This window comes from Beta vulgaris, chromosome 8, assembly GCF_026745355.1.
Source record: "Beta vulgaris subsp. vulgaris cultivar EL10 chromosome 8, EL10.2, whole genome shotgun sequence".
Classification (NCBI taxonomy): domain Eukaryota; kingdom Viridiplantae; phylum Streptophyta; class Magnoliopsida; order Caryophyllales; family Amaranthaceae; genus Beta; species Beta vulgaris.
Genome location: NC_079209.1, coordinates 36,349,289 through 36,364,399, shown reverse-complemented (window position 1 = coordinate 36,364,399; position 15,111 = coordinate 36,349,289).

Below are 15,111 nucleotides of genomic sequence, written 5' to 3'. Positions count from 1 at the left end.
CGTGTAATTCAACTAATTGTTATCGTATTTTGGAACAAAAATAAAATTATAGTCCCATCTCAGCTAGAAGTTGACATGATAAGATAACATGATATGAACTTTATACCCAAAAAAGAGTGGTTGTGTCAAATTTTTTAGACACGTTTATATTTTTGTTTAGGAGAATTTGACACGTTTATATAAATGAGTCAATATGCGTTTTACTATTCATAAATATCAAGGACTCTCTCCTATTTCATCGAGGAAGTTGGGTTGGATGGTTACGACACTCAACAACTTTTCTACTTCCCCTTCATGAACCACCTTTATTTGGAGTTCAGAATATTCCTCATAAAGCTTGTCGGCAACTACCAAGGTGTTCAGGCTATGGTTAGATTTGCGATTTAATGTATTAGCAACAACGTTTGTTTTACCCTCATGGTATTATATGTCTAAGTCATAGTCCTTAATGAGTTCTAACTACCTGTGCTATCACATGTTAAGGTATTTTTGGGTGAAGATGTATTTGAGACTTTTGTGATCGGTGAAGATTCGACAAGTCACTCTATAAAGGTAATGTCTCCATATTTTTAAGGCAAATACAATTGTGGCCAACTCTAGTTCATGTGTCGGGTAGTTAGCTTCATATGGTTTCAGTTGGCGGAACGCATAGGCTATGACTTTTCCATTTTGCATAAGAACACAACTCAACCCATTCTTTGACGTATCACTATAAACATCATATCCCTCATTCCTGTTAGGCAAGGTTAGGACAGGTGCTGAAGTTAATCTCTCTTTGAGCGTTTGAAAGGCTTTCTCACTGTCCTCATTTCAGTTAAACCTACAATCTTTTTCATTAAGTTGGTCATGAGATTTGCTATTTTGGAAAAGTTTTTCACAAACCTCCTATAATAACTAAACCCAAGAAACGTCTTATATATGTGACATTTTTTGGTATAGGCCATTCACTCAGCTTTTATCTTTGCAGGATATACTGACAAATCCTCCTTAGAGATTTCTAACCAAAATTCACACTTCGAAAACTTTGCATACATTTGGTTGTCCCGAAGTGTCTGTAAAATAAGCCTAAAATGACCCCCATGTTCCTCCTTGTTCCTTGAATAGATCAATATGTTGTCTACGAATACGACTACAAATTTATCGAGGTAGGGTCGAAAAATCCTATTCATGAGGTCCATGAAAATAGCAAGTGCATTGGCTAACCCAAAAGGCATGACGGTAAACTTATAGTGTCCATATTTAGTCCTGAAGGCAGTCTTAGGTATATCTTGATCAGCAATCCACAATTGATGGCGACCTGACCTTAAGTCTATTTGGAGAACATCCCCGCATCCTAAAGTTGGTTAAACAAGTCATCTATCCTAGGTAATGGATATTTTTTTTTTCACAATGATATTGTTCAACTCACGGTAGTCTATACATAACCTTAAACTACCATCCTTCTTCTTCACAAATAAGACCGGGGCTCCCCATAGTGACATGCTAGGTCTAATATACCCCTTCTCGAGTAGTTCTTCCAACTGGTTTTTCAACTTGTTCATTTATGCTGGAGCCATTCGGTATGGGGCTTTGGAGATAGGTCCGGTTCTAGGTCGACAATGAACTCTACATCTCTCCTTGGAGGCATACCATATATTTCTACAGGAAAAACATCCTGAAACTCTCTGACTATAGGCACATCCTCAGGTATTAATGGATCATCCTCAACCCTTCTCACAGAACACATAAATAAATGCCATCCTTTGTCTATATAGCTCTTAAGTTGCAAGGCATTGATTATTTAAATCCCAGGTTCTCGAGGTATTCTCCTATATGACACCCTTTTCTCGAAAAATCTCTTAGTTCCACCTTCTGTGCATCATAATCTATCTTAGCCCTGTATTTCCCCAGCCATTTCATTCCCAAAATGACGTCTAGGTTTGATAAATTAAACTCTATTAGATCGGAAGGAAAGAATCCCTCCCCTATTTTTAGCGACACATTTAGGAATCTCTTAGAACAATTAACAATATCGCCAGACGAAATAGCTACAGGCATAGAAATTGACTCGGACTCAACCAGTGCTAGTTTTAACAGTTCTATGGGCAATAAAAGAAAATGATGCTCCACAATCGAACAATACTTTAACAGGAGTAGAGTTGACAGAAAAAGTACTCGTGACAACATCCGTACGAGCTTCCTCTTCGCTAGCCGTCATCATATACAGCTTCCCCTTGCCCTTATTATCATTGTTATTGTTCACATAGTCCCATTGGGTGCCTGATTGTTGGTGTTGGTTGGCGGTTTGGAGTAATTGGAGTTCCCATTGTATGCATTTCCACCATTCCCATTCCTAGGCTTGTCTCCAAGTTCCCTTTCTTTTGACCATTGGAGTTAGCTTTATTCTTCGAGTAACACTCATACGCTCTATACCCCATTTTCCCACATTCACGATACTCCACCTTATTACCCTCACAATCTCTCCAAGGATGGTTGTTTGGGGTACTTCCTACACTTGTACACACGCTCAGGTTTGCGGTTGTTGATGTTATTGGGGTGAGTGTCATTGTTATTGGGACCCTTACCAAAATTTCTTTGGGAGCTTTGGTGGTTCTGTTCCCATGGTGTTTCTTTTCAAACCGTTGAACCTCGGGGTTTGGATTCTCCTCCCGTTTCTCACCTTGTTTACCCCTTCCTCTCGTTTTCTTATGGCATATAAATGAGCAGCTTTGCCAAACACATGATCTAACAAGGTGAAGGTATCTCCCTCCCAGTCTCCCTTGAAGGTCAAGGGCAAGCCTTAATTCAAAACGTGAGGCCTTAGCTTCCTCAATAGGGGTAATTTCAGGAGCAAATCTTATCAGCTCGATGAATTCACCCTCACCAGACATGCTCTCTTGTTCTAACATCATAAACTCATGGGCTTTTTGCTTTTTGAGGTATGGTGGGTCATATTTGTCCCTTAAGGCCTTCTTGAAAGCATCCTACCCAAAGCTAGGTTGTTTTAAGAGGTTGTCCTTAGTTTGAGTCCACCATAAGTAGGCATCTCCCTGTAGGTAATAGCTAGCTAAGGGCACAATCTTGTCATCTAGTCAGGTGAGGATGAAGAAAAGTTTATCAAACTCCCCAACCCAACTCTCCAATTCCTCGGGTCCCTCTTTCCCACACTAGTAGAATAAATGCTATTTGCTGCGGTAATCTTGATGCGGTTTTACCTATACGCAGCAATATAACACACAAAAAGAAAATAAAAAATAGAAATTGACAATATTGTTGCGGTTCCCGCCAAAAACCGCAGCAATATTGTCTAACGGATACTTTTTAAAATAAAGTGGGGCTTTGAACAACAAATATTGCTGCGGTTTCCACGTAGGACCGCAGCAATATATTAAAATAATTTTGAAAATTATTATTTTAATATATTGCTGCGGTTCCTTATGAAAACCGCAGCAATATTGTCATTAGGGTTTAATAAACCTAAGGCGCGTTTCCCTCTCAGTTCACTTTCACTTCCTCTCACTTGCTTCCTCGGCCGTTTCATTTCTCACCCTCTCCTTCCTCTCACCTTCGTTTCCTCTCACCCTCTCCTTCCTCTCACCTTCGTTTCCTCTCACCCTCTCCTTCCTCTCACCTTCGTTCCACCAAAAAAAAACATCAATCCATGGGAACTCTCAGTCCACAACCACAAACCTCACCTTCACAATTCAAGTTCTGGTGCGGCGACACCACCAACGTCTCCAACGTCTCTCGTCGTTACTTGTCGGGAACCGCAAACGCTCCAATGCAACCTTTTCCCCGTCGACGTGGTTCTGATCTAATTTCATAGTTACTTGTCGGGAACCGCAAACGCAAACGCAGCAATTTCAAGGTCGGAAATTCGAAATTAAGGTGAACTTATTTCTTCAATTTGCTGTTTTTGTTTTGCAATTTATTCTGATCTAATTTCGACGAGGTTTGGCTGATGATTTTGTTGGATTCTCTCTCAGTTCACCTTCACCCTTCTCATTTCCTCGTCCTTTCTTCGTCGGCCGTCGACGTGGTTCGCACTAGAGCAGCGATGGTTCGATTACCATATCCGCGCACATCAAATCATCATCAACCACCAACACAACGACAATAAACAATAGGATTGTGGATTTTTAGTTTTTTTAGATCTAATATTTGATTTTTTTTTCGCTGTTTCTCGCAAGCAGATCTGAATTTCAGTTTCTTATTTTTTTTGTTTTTATTATAATTTTTGTAATAGTAAGTTATAATGTTGTTTTTTTATATATTAATGAGATCTATGTTGTTTTTATTTTTAGATTAATTGCATGGTTTTAATCTTTCAAATTTAATTTTGAAATGAAAAAAAAATTTTTTTTTTTTTTGCCATATAAGGACATATTGCTGCGGTTTTGGCCTAAAAACCGCAGCAATATACTCTTTTAAATTGATAACACATAATAATATTGCTGCGGTTTGGCCTAAAAACCGCAGCAATATTTGTAGATTTTGCTGCGGTTTAAAACCGCAGCAATATTATTAATACCTATTACTGCCCTCTTAATTGCTGCGCGCCCAAAACCGCAGCAATAGGGCACTTTTTAACCGCAACGAATAACATGTATTCTACTAGTGCCATTAAGTATTGGTGGGTTCCTACGGGCAACCTTTTCAGACAAGTCCCCATCACGGCTATGACCTTGGGCTAGGTTAGCTGTAATTTGCACTAGGTCACGTATCGATTGCTCGACATTCAGAGGGATCTCAGGTGTGCCTCCCAACCAAACCATTCTGCGCTCAAAATAACATAATAGTCTCAGTGACACACAAATAATTTTTTATTCACTTAACCATTACACATTTGCACATTTATACAACAAGTTTTTATTGCGAACAAATATCAAGTCTCTATTGACTTGCAATACAAATATCTCAAATAAGACGTCACATCCAATAATAAAAGAATGAAAATAAATGTATTATTATTGAAATTGAAATTTATCGTTTCAAGGAAACATAATATAAAGAAATAAATGAATAAACAATGCTAACTTACTATTTGGCATGCAAGCCTTATTATAACTAAAATAAACAAGTAAAAGAAAAATAAAATAATACTCTAATCCTAATTATATATCCAGAGGAAATTAGGGACTATAACGGTGTGCTTCGTCATCTGACTTAGGATTTTCTATTTCTTCTTCCATGTTAGCTTGGTCCTCAACAGGCTCGTCGTCTTCTATAGGTTCCTCTTCCTCCAGGGGTTATTCCTCTTCTTCCATAGGCTCCTCTTGTTCCGTATACAACACCCCGATAATTCTCTCTTTTTCAAAATACCTTTTCAATATAAAATTTAGAGAATCATTAAAGCATTATCGCCCGTGTGATAACGTATCAACTTATTTAGAATTTTGCAGCGGAAAACATATAACTAAACCTTAGAATTGATATATAATAAATAATGAAATAACTTTAAAACCAAACAACATTGTTAACTTTAGTTCAAACCCAACTTAATGTAAATGTATCTACTATAAAACGATAAATAGATCAATCTGTTACACAAACTCTCCATTCCTTAATCCCCATGATGCATTATCTGCACACCTGTAGATGTCAATGCACTAAAGAATCTGCTCACCATGAATGGGTCATCACAGGATCAATAAGGCAAAGCTATGATCAACACATCCAAATAAAGCACATAGTCAGCAAAGCTAAATACTACATAATAATAAATAAGCATTTCTAACATGATACTAATAAATAATAAGCAGGGATAAATAAACACATAACAATCTAACAATCTGCAGATAACATTTACTGAACTAAACTTTAACAATCTTTTTATTACTTTAATAGAATATCATGGGACCGAATTGTCTCATCTAAAACCAGCCTTCCCTTTGGAAGACGAAATACGGCGCGACTCCGTATTACATAATGACCTACGATATCGAGTAACCTTTTAACAAAAATAGGAACGGTAATCAATCCAATTTCTAGAAAAAGTCATGGCACGACCACCATATATAATTCCCAATTTCTGATTGTACAACTTAAGATGTGCACCAGTCTAAAGTTTATTACTATCCAAGTTTCACTTTACATAATTTACCAATTATAACTTGTTATGACACATAAGCAACACAAATAAAATATAATCAAACATGCACAACTTTATTTCTTTTATCTTAGAATTAAATAAGTGAACATACAACTTACAACCCAAGATTAATTCCTTCTTTATTCCAATCCTTCTTATTTGTTGAACTCAGCCAACAACCAACTTACCTTTCAAAGGCATAAATTATCAACTTACCAAATAAGGCCTACAGTCCTTATAGAGTTGTGAAAATCTCTATTATATAAGCCAAGGGGGGAGGTGTGGTGTCCTCTTTTGAAGTGACTAAAATACCCTCTAATAATTTAAAATATATTTTTCTTTTTATAAAAAATTGAAAAATGAGAATCAATGGAAACTTGCCATATGAGTAATTGAGAAATGGAATATGCAATAAGCAATACTATTAATAACTTGAAAAACTAGATGAACACAATCAATTCACGAGATCAATTAGAATCTTCAACCAAAAGAAGTTAGCAATATATCGTGATAACATAATATTCAATATTTCCAAAGTTCAAACGATATGGTTTATTAACATTTATAATTGTTAAAGAACTATACTAAAGTCGCTAAAAAAAATTTTTAAATCATCAACCAAATTTTACAGTGACAGTATTGAATAGTTAAAAATCATTCACCTTTAATTAATTTAAAAAGATAATAACATCTACAAAAGAGCCTTAATAATTTACCTCACTATCAAAATAATTTTAGATTAAAAAAAACATGTCTATTTGTATATAACTACATAAAATTATCGACGCACGCATCGCGTGCATATAAGCAAAGGGGGGAGGTGTGGTGTCCTCTTTTGAAGTGACTAAAATACCCTCCTATAATATAAAACATATTTTCTTTTTATAAAAATTGAAAAATGAGAATCAATGGAAGCTTGCCATATGAGTAGGTAAGAAATGGAATATGCAATAAGCAATACCATTAATAACTTGAAAAACTAGATTGACACAATCAATTCACGAAAGCAATTAGACTCTTCAACCAAAAAAATTAGCAATATATCGTGATAACATAATATTTCATATTTACAAAGTTCAAACAATATGGTTTATTAACATTTATAATTGTTAAAGAACTATACTAAAGTCGCTAAAAGAAATTAATAAATCATCGACCAAATTTTACAGTAACAATATTGAGCAGTTAAAAATCATTCACCTTTAATTTAAAAAGATAATAACATCTACAAAAGAACCTTAATAATTTACATCACTATCAAAATAATTTTAGATTAAAAAAAACATGTCGATTTGTATATAACTACATAAAATTATCGACGCACGCATCGCGTGCATGTGCAACTAGTAATAATATAAAGGAACACATGATTCAATCATGATCCAACTAATAAATATAATAATTCCCCCATGTGAATTAATAAATAAAGTTCCCAACCAACATGCTTGCATCAATATTCCATACAAACATGATATTAATCTCATAATTAAGTCGAATACTTAACATGTTCGCACACATGCATAAAACATGTGAAATCCAATCACAGTAGAAATCATATATGAACTCACAAAATTCCTATACATGATACTACACAACTTTTCCTTCCAAAAATCATGATACTACATCAAAAACACATAGGTATGTACGTACCTTGTGTAGCAAATTGGTAGGCCACTTTTAATACTTTAAAAATCATCTACAGAGTAATCTCCGCGTAAAACAACCAATAGAATTTATAATCAATACCCAAATAAATCCTAACAACTTTAAAATACTTTCACTCCCCTTTAAAAATATTTAAAAGTTGTTGTTATCATTAAAACCTCAATCACCCATATTCCCTAGCACATTACTACTATACTAGTAATGAAAACTCATAAAACTCCATTAATAACAACTTTTCTAAAATTCCAGAAAATTATAAATTCTTAAAAACCCCCTTTAAACATACTTAAATTCATAAGTTAAATCAATTTCATAGTTTATGACATGCTATTATGATTTTTCAATCTTTAACACCTTAAAAATCCATGCTTTGATAATTGAAAATCCAATTTGAACATAATAATCAAATCTGAATTTTTATTCATCCAATACATAATTTATATAATCATAGATTCATTATTAAAACAGTAAATTAAAGTTTCTGATCATAATAAGTATTAAAACAAAACAAAACATAATCTTTAATCAAAACTTGAGGAAGAAGAAAATAAATCAAACCGACACAAGAAGAGGACAAAAGAACTGCCGACCATGGAAGGTGGCAGCAGCGTCGGGCAGCAGCAGTCGGCGGTGGTGGTCTGCGTGAAGTGATGGTGGTGTTTCTTGTGGAGGAAGAAAGTGTTTCTTGAAGAAGAAGAAAGAAAGAAGAGAGAAAAACCACGTGAAGGAGGAGAAGGAGAGTTGGTCGGTTTTTGTGTGTTAGGGAGAAGAGAGAATTTTATGTGGGTAAAATATTTTGGCTGAGTGGTATTTATAGGCAAACTTTCCTTTTGGGCTTAGGAAAAGGCACTTGGATCCTAAGTAGGATAAAATAAAGAATAAGATTGCTGAATAAACTCAAAACATTACTAGAAGTTCCTTTTCCTTGTCCAACTAGTATTTGGGTTCCTCAAACCCATTGAAAAATCCTTTTTCAAATCCGATTAGTATTTCAAATATTTTTCAAAGCATGCCTCAACAAAATATTTTAACTTCCTTAAATCTTTAAAATAGTTTCTTTAACTTTTAAAATAGTCAACCTTTTAAATAAATAAATTATTTAAAACTAAATTATATATGTATATATATATATATATATGTGTATATATATATATATTATATATATGTATAATATATATATATGTATATATATATATATATGTATATATATTATATATATGTATATATATATGTATATATGTATATGTATATATATATATATATATGTATATATATATATGTATATATATATATATATGTATATATATATATTTATATATATATATGTAATATATATATATATGTATATATATATGTATGTATATAATATGTATGTATATATATATATGTATGTATATATATGCATATATATATATATATATATATATATATATATATATGTATGTATATTATATGTATATAATATATATATATATGTATATATATATATATATATATTATATATATATGTATATTATGTATGTATATATATTGTATGTATATATATGTATGTATATTATATGTATATATATATGTATATATTAATATAATATATATATATATATGCATATATATATTATATATATTATTATACATATATATATATATATATATATACATTATATATACATATATATATAAACATACATATATATATATATATATATGTATATATATATATATGCATATATATATATATATATATATATATATATATATATATATATATATATATATATATATATTATATATATATATATGCATATATATATATATATATGCATATATATATATATATAATATATATATATATATATACTAAAATATATTTATAAAATTCATAAATTTACGGGGGATTACACCATAGGCTCATCTTCTTCTTCTATTTGCTCTTCCCCCTCTTCAGGCTCTTCCCCCTCTTCAGGCTCTTCCTCAATCGGATCCCCTTCAGTAGGCTCATCTTCATTAGGATCTCCCTCTTCCTCATTTCCTATGTCCAGTACAGGTGCAAACTGATTTTCTTCTATCATTGCGATAAAGGTCCTATTATTCCCTTCATCATCGGAAATGTAGGTAACAGTTCTAAGGTTTGACGCTACATGGTAGTCCTCGGGTAAGAACTCATTCTCAAACGCTTGATACCTTGCTCTTCTCACAATTGTAGGTGGCGTTTGTGGCTCAGGTTTAGCTTTTGGGTTTTCAGAATTCCCATCTACAGTCCTAGCTCCCGAGCTTTCCCCCACGTGATAGGTTCCTCGAACTGAAGGTGATGAGGTAGAGGGGTTTAAACCTCTTTTCTCACGGATTCTCCACTCATTTTCGCAGTACTTGAGGTCGGTAATGAAGTGCTCTACGGTAGGAAGGTATTGGCTCTAGTATGTATGTTTCTCCCTAATATGGTTTCCCTCTTCGGACCACAAATCCCCATACCTATGTGTACGAAATAGTAGGGTTCTATGTTAGGGACATAGCGAAGCATGAAATGTATCCTCTCCAGTTCAGTCATTAGCCTCGTATCTCCCTGCATGATCCTATAGTCCATAGCAGCTTTTATTTCATAGGCCCAGATGTTCAAATCCTCCGCTATTCGGTGTTTCATCGCATATTCCTTAAGACCTATGTCGTAAACCATCTGCGAAATTAAAGAAAGGAAATAGTCTAAGTTCTTGTGAATTAAAGGTTTTAAAACATATATTTTATATATACATATCTAAGGGATAAAACGATCATTTTAATCTTTAGAACTCCTTAAGCACGTTCAAGTAATTTCAACAATTAAATGATTTTGTCCAAAATATTAAAAATAAGGTTTTAATTCAACATGTTTTTGAAATATCTTTTATACCAACTCAGATTTAACTTAACTCTCCTAACCACTATACATGTACTTATCCTTGTACATCCTCCTAATCTATTCATAGTCGAAGATTTCAAGAACCTTTCATAAATTCAATCAATCGAAAAGCACATACAAATGCAAGGCAAGAAAAGAGATTATTACAAATAAAATCATTCATGTGATTTAATGCACATAAAAGTAAGATATATGCTCCTATCCCATACTATCCATTTTAAAAATTCTTTTAAAACATCTTTGAAAATAGGAACTTCTGGCTCTGATACAAGTCTTGTAACACCCCCAAAATACATACACGTCTAAACTATGTCGCATCGACTTTGGGAATGTTACCGCCGCAGTGAAATGCAAGGCTTATTGAAATGAAACATTAACTTAAATCATTATTATGAAAACTAAACTGCAGCGGAAATAAAATGTTAAATACAACTCGGGAATCATCATTGACCCCTTTTTATTCAAACCACAAACTAAGTAAATTATAATAATTCTGTTATGTTCAACCAAAACATTTAAAAGTTTAGAAACTATAAAATATCCCTCGTATGCTCATTCTCATGCAGCAACACCAGCATACATAGTCTTCTCCCGATTGAAGCATCAACAGTTCATCATAGGTAAACAAACAAACAAAAATAACAAACAATCAGCTATGATGAGTACGTATTAAAACATTGAGATCATATACTAAGCATAATCAAAACAATAAGAATCATTCTTAGACATATACTACGATGGTATTACTTTTGTTACTTTTATAATTTAGTTGGTAGCGACGGGCACCGTCATCTTACTAGAATCATACGGGATACTTAATCCTTAATAGATAATTGCTCTATTAGATGAATTGCAAATATGGTTTCGTTCCGTCAACATCCATCACCTTAGTATGGATACCCCCAAGATCGTACGGAACCTTCCACCTACTTGAGTTATCGAAATTCATAAGGACACTACTGTCGTCACAGTAGGCCTGCATAGAAGTGTAGAACAAGTCTCACACTTCCCCCATTGTTCATTACTTGTAGGGAGTTCAACTACAACAAAAAATTTTCTTCGTATTGTCCATTCACACAACATTAAACATGTAATCATTTAATGTTCTTTCTTAGATACATTGCTCAATTCTCTAATTCTTGTAACATCCTTGCTACACCATAAATCAAAGGATACCAATCCAATACTTTTCATGCATGTGATACGATAGAATTATGCATTACAATAATAATGCAATCCAATCCACAAGTCATACAATCAGGAAATACGAACATACAGATTTCCAACCCATTTCATGCTAGCAAACAAACTCATTAATCATAATCATACAATGGTTCCTTATCATGAATTCTAGGTTCCAGTGAAAGAATTCATAACCCAACATGATGCTAACATATGCAACTAAACTAGTACGCGTACGTACCTTGTAACGAAGAATTTTCTCTAACAATTGAAACGCTCTGCTTATGAAATCGGGACCTAATCAAATAATGAAATATTTTAGTGCTACATCCTTGATATTATTAAAATAAAAACAACGTGGCTAACTATATAAAACTTAGTGTTTCGGAATATAAAAATAACTAATCTTGTTGTTTACTTTTTTTTGTTTTTGTAAACTTTATTGACACTAACATCTTTGGAAACTAATAACAATGTGCAAATCTGATTTTAGTTAGTGTTTCTGTCTAGAAATTAAGGTCAATGATCTGTCCTAAGCAAGTCCTTTGGTCCGAGCAGAGCTGATTATCTGTTCACCGGAATCCTGCAAAACACGCAAAACTACCCCGGGGGTTGTTCCGGGATCGCCCCTCCGACGCTCAAGTCAGTTGATGATTGAGGTGAGAAGAGAGTCTAGAGTGAGAAACTCAAGTTAGTTAGGTGAGAATTCAATACCTTTGCATTGATGTGACAAGAGGTATTTATAGTGGTGAGAACCCCTAGGAAATGGTGTGCGAGATGGGATAGCTCACCTAGGGATTGAAGATACCTTTTCAAGAATGATTTCTGTGGGACCCATGGATCCCCCCTATGTTTGTTAGCCATGCTGTAGCTGGTGGAACCCACGGAGCTTAGGTGGCGGTGCCACGTGGCGCCAGGCTCTTGAGGGGATTTGATGGGCTCAAACATTTAGCCCCACGCCGGGAATGGGCAGAAGAGCCGTCTGACCGGATGAAGTCCGTTCGTGGCGTAATTCATTCTCCTTAACTTCGCGACCGACCTCCATAGAGGAAGACTGGTAGGAGACCGGGTCGGGCAATCGCCGAGCAGGTTTATGACGCCAACTGGGCCAACCCACAATATGGAGACCGATCAGGGCCCCTTGGTGATACCTGGTCGGGAGACCATGAAGGGAAGCCTCCTGGATACCTGGTCGGGAATCTCCGAGAGGGTACCAGGTCGGTACGAGGATTGACAAGTATCCTTAGCCCCAAATTTGAGGCCATATATGGTGGAAATCCGCTCGGATGATGAACTGATCCCTGAATCGACCGACCGGGGTCCTTGAGGAGGGGACCGGCTCGGTTAGGAGCTGAAGAGCCCCTGAATTGGCCGACCAGCTCGGCTGAGAGGCTAAAGAGCCCCTAGACTGGCCGACCAGGTCCTTGAAGAGGAGACCAGCCCGGCTGAGAGGCTAAAGAGCTCCTATGCTGGCTGACCAGGTCCTCGAAGAGGAGACCAGCTTGGCTGAGGGGCTAAAGAGCCCCTAGACTGACCGACCAGGTCCTTGAAGGGGAGACCAGCTCGGCTGAGGAGCTAAAGAGCCCCTAGACTGACCGACCAGGTCCTTGAAGAAGAGACCCGCTCGGCTGAGGGGCTAGAGAGCCCCTAGACTGACCGACTGGGTTCTGAATTGACGGGCGCAGCTCGGACAGGGGCGAACAAGCCCTGAAGAGGCCGACCAGGTGTTCCCTAGCACTTAGTTTATTTGGCTAAGTGGAGGGACCTTACAGAGACCTGGTCGGACGATGGGTAAGGGAGCCCCATGTGACCGACCGGGTTCTGGATTGACGGGCGCAGCTCGGACAGGGGCTAACAAGCCCTGAAGAGGCCGACCAGGTGTTCCCTAGCACTTAGTTGGTTTGGCTAAGTGAAAGGACCTTACAGAGACCTGATCGGACAATGGGTGAGAGAGCCCCATGTGACCGACCGGGTTATGGATTGACGGGCGCAGCTCGGACAGGGGCTAACAAGCCCTGGAGAGGCCGACCAGGTGTTCCCTAGCACTTAGTTGATTTGGCTAAGTGAAGGAAACTTGGGAACCGTCATCTTGTCCGACCGGCATCTTTCTTTAGCTAAACTTTTCATCTGGGTAGATGGCATTAAGCTGGAAATCAGTAGTTTGCCACATGGCATTTTTCATCTGGGTGGTTGAGCTGGACGGAGCTTCCCAAAAATTTCGACGTTTCATCTTCCATGGGCCGCCTTTTCGAGGCGGAAACGGTGCCATCTGGAAGCGTCTAATTGGCCCATTAAGGGACGCGTCCCGAGGCACGTCTATATATACTTACGGAGAGGAGAGAGAAATCATTTGTGCATCCTTCACAAAATTTTTACTTTCTCTCTCTAAAAGCTCTCTAAAAGCTCTCCCTTCTCTCTAAACTTTTCAGCAGATCTTCCGGTTCCAATCGTCCGACCAGGTACGCTCTTGTTTCTTTAGCTTTTTCGCTTTTCTTTTAATAACCACGGCCGACTCCCTTGTCTATACAATAATGGGAGAATCGTCCGAGTAGGTGACACCCCCGACCTCACCTCCCTTCAATTTATCCGAGGAGGTGAGAGGAATGGGAATAACGCTGGTGTCAACCTTAATAAGTTGCTCCGACCCCTCGGCCGTTCCCGACGCATTTCTGCTCCCGTGCCCCTCATCGTAAGTAGAGGAAGAGGCCGAGGGCGCTGTTCCCTTCCCCTGGGAAGTGTCCCTGACCTTTCCTTCTAAAGCCAGTTACTTAGATAAATATATTTATGATGGTGTAGTGAGGGTAACAATGTCGGATGGCGAAGGAGAGACATCTACTTCAGGTCAACCGGAGTTTCCAGATCTGGACCCGAAAAGGGGTCCAGGATCAAAGTTTCCTTTGCCTTCGCTGATGAAGGCTTTTCTCGAGGACCCGAGGGGGCAAGCGACGAGGTTTCAAATAAGGGATCCGTACATGCTGGTCCGACCGGAGGCTTTCCACACTGTTCTGACCCCTCCTCGTGGTTGTATCGCTGTTTATTACAAGTCTATGGAGACGGGGCTCCGATTCCCTTTGACCCCCTTTGTGAAGGATCTTCTCAACGCCTATAATCTGACCATCAGCCAGATATCGCCGAACTCCTGGGGAGGCATTATAGCAGTTTAGACAATCTGTGCAATTCTAAGTGTCTGACCTACCATCACCCTATGGCGCAATATGTTTAAGTTGGTCGAGATGATGGCAAGGGATAATGGTCCGGGTTGGTCGTACTTCCAAGCCCGACAGGGGTATAAGGCAGTACT